This window comes from Nansenia antarctica, assembly GCF_963989245.1.
Source record: "Nansenia antarctica genome assembly, chromosome: 11".
NCBI classification, from domain to species: domain Eukaryota; kingdom Metazoa; phylum Chordata; class Actinopteri; order Argentiniformes; family Microstomatidae; genus Nansenia; species Nansenia antarctica.
In genome coordinates this window covers 22,282,698-22,285,197 of record NC_137681.1, presented here as the reverse complement: position 1 = coordinate 22,285,197, position 2,500 = coordinate 22,282,698, and the positions used below count along the sequence as shown (strand labels likewise).

General features: G+C 46.2%; 1 protein-coding gene across 1 annotated transcript in view; it reads right to left on the bottom strand.

The window, feature by feature from the left end:
* The window catches only part of LOC308168006 (galanin receptor 2a), a gene marked incomplete at both ends in the record, with an annotated part of 8,262 nt that overhangs the window by 1,730 nt on the left and 4,032 nt on the right, over positions 1-2,500 (bottom strand). The gene's annotated exons all lie outside the window — the stretch shown is intronic.

The window sequence follows — 2,500 nt, the reverse complement described above, 5'->3', positions numbered from 1 at the left end:
ATATTCGCCTTATCATACAGGTAGGAAATTCGGCTATTCCTTCCCCCCAGTCTTTCCCCAGTCCTTATCTATGTCTGGACATTCAAAAACAACAGGGATGGGTCCGAGACGACATCGCATCTCATTTGTTATGACACGTGATGTTGCAGTGGAGGAGCCAGCTCGCGCACCACTCCACCCCGACTTGGATGGACTAACAATTTGAATTACCCTCCCCTCCCCTCCCCTCCCCCCCTCCCCTCCCCTCATCCCCTCCTTTCCCCTCCCCCCTCCCCCCCCCCTCCACTCCTCACACAGACACCACCCATAACGACATGTCCCTCTCCACCCTCTGAATGATCACTCATGCACACTGATTATCTCTGATTATCTCTACATCTCCCGCAGTCTCTCTATATTTCCTGAAGTTGATAGAAACCATAAGAGCTGAAAATAGGAGGATAGGCTCATTGTAATGCATGGAATGAATGAATGAATGAATGATCTTTATTGTCATTGTAACAGGTACAACGAAATAAAAAATTGGAATGGAGGTATGGAATCAAAGTTTGATACCTCATGTATTACAATGAGCTTGTTCTCAGATGTCTGCCTCCATCAGCCTCCCCTGGTCTGCACAAATAGGCATTTGAAAGACATCTTATATCACTTTATACAGCGTGCCCTCTGATAATGCTCCTGGGTAGTTCTGTATATTTAGGGCTAGTGAACTATAGCAGTCGAGTAGTTTTCTGATTGTTGAAGACCTCTACAATGATAATATCAAACCCAGCACTCACTCAGGAATCCCTAGGAGGTTTGAACTCACTGTATGAGGTTCAAACTCAATGGATGAGGTTCAAACTCAATGGATGAGGTTCAAACTCAATGGATGAGGTTCAAACTCAATGGATGAGGTTCGATACAGTGGGAATGGGTCCTTGGTTCAAGCCCTGCTCGCAGCTAAACCCAGCATTTGCATCAATCAGTTCAAAGGAAAAAAAGTGAAAACAACCCAATTATTGCAGTCTCAAGGAGCTACTTACCTGCAAGACCAAACTATCCAACTCTCTGCCCTTCAGGGGTGATTTCAGTCCAGCAACTTTGTAGCTATGACAAGAGAGCTGACTGCCCTCTAGTGGCGGTATGGAGAAAGTGAAGATGAATGACATGCTTGATGAAACCAGTGGATTTGAGAGGGATATCATGTAATCGCCAGAGACTTCCTCGTCCCGATGCGTGTAATACCCTGGGGTGGTGGGTGTACGGTGAATACAAACCACAGCGTATTTGTCATACTCTACTACACAGATTCCAACAATGTTTGCGATGGGGTTTCTTCTTACATATTATGCACATGTAGTTGGCTGTAGCTGCTGGTGTTATCTGAAATTCCCGTTTGGGCCGGTTGATCTGTGGGCCGGTGTCCAGGTGTGCTACTTAGCAGTGCACTCGCTTGGTTAGGGTTACGGTTAGAGTTAGGATTAAGGTTAGGGTGAAAAATATGGGCCAATTTAAATAAATAGTAAATGAGCGATGCAGTCCATCACTCCATCTCCACCGGCATGTCCACCCACTGTCCACCCCCCCTCCCTCCCTGCTAACTACTATTTAATTGATTTCTATGTTGTGTAGTGCCACAACATAATTTACAATCGGAAAAAAAGTAGATTGTGTGACACATTTGAAGAGAGATCATCGTAACGTTGGGTTATAGAGCTCAGGCCAGGTCTAATGATAGCATGGGGTGACAATAACACTTCCCAGCAGACAAGAGCCAGCTGAAACCTTAAACCGGACCGCCTCGAACCTTAAACCTGACCGCCTCAAACCTTAAACCTTGCCGCCTTGACCCTTGGCCTCCATAAGCTCCATACACTGGCCAGAGATCCCCCTTCTAAGCATCCCGTCTATCTCTGGCTGAGCTCCACAGCTTGGTGCTCCGTGGACCCACTGCCCTGGCCCCAGGTCTCCCAGAGAGACTCCCTCTCTGCCGGGCAGGCATTCCTGTGTCTGATCCCTCCATCCTCACCCTTTGACTCAGGTTTTCCACAGCTATATATATATATATATATATATATATACACACACACACACACACACACACACACACACACACACTCACTCACAAGAACCGGTTGACCTTCATACGCAAACAGCTGTAGGCTACGCACAAATGCAACTGTCCGGGTCGGACTGACCCCTCCAGACTAAATTTAACGCCTTCTTTTTATATCCTGGGGGTATCCAGGAGGAAGTCGCTGCTTCGGGACGGTTGTTTCCTCTCTTGTTGTTCCTCTGGGAACTCCAATTACTCACTCAACATTCATTGGGCCAGTTTCACGGACGCAGATTAAGACTAATTCTAGACTAAATAGCATCATCAGTGGAGATTTTCCAGGCCCGTAGAGTGCTAAAGATTAGTTTAGAGTCATTTGTTGAATATACAGTAGTTAGACATGTAAACACAAATACTGTGCTTTAGTCTATGTCAAGCGGGATTGACAATTAGTCAGTTTAG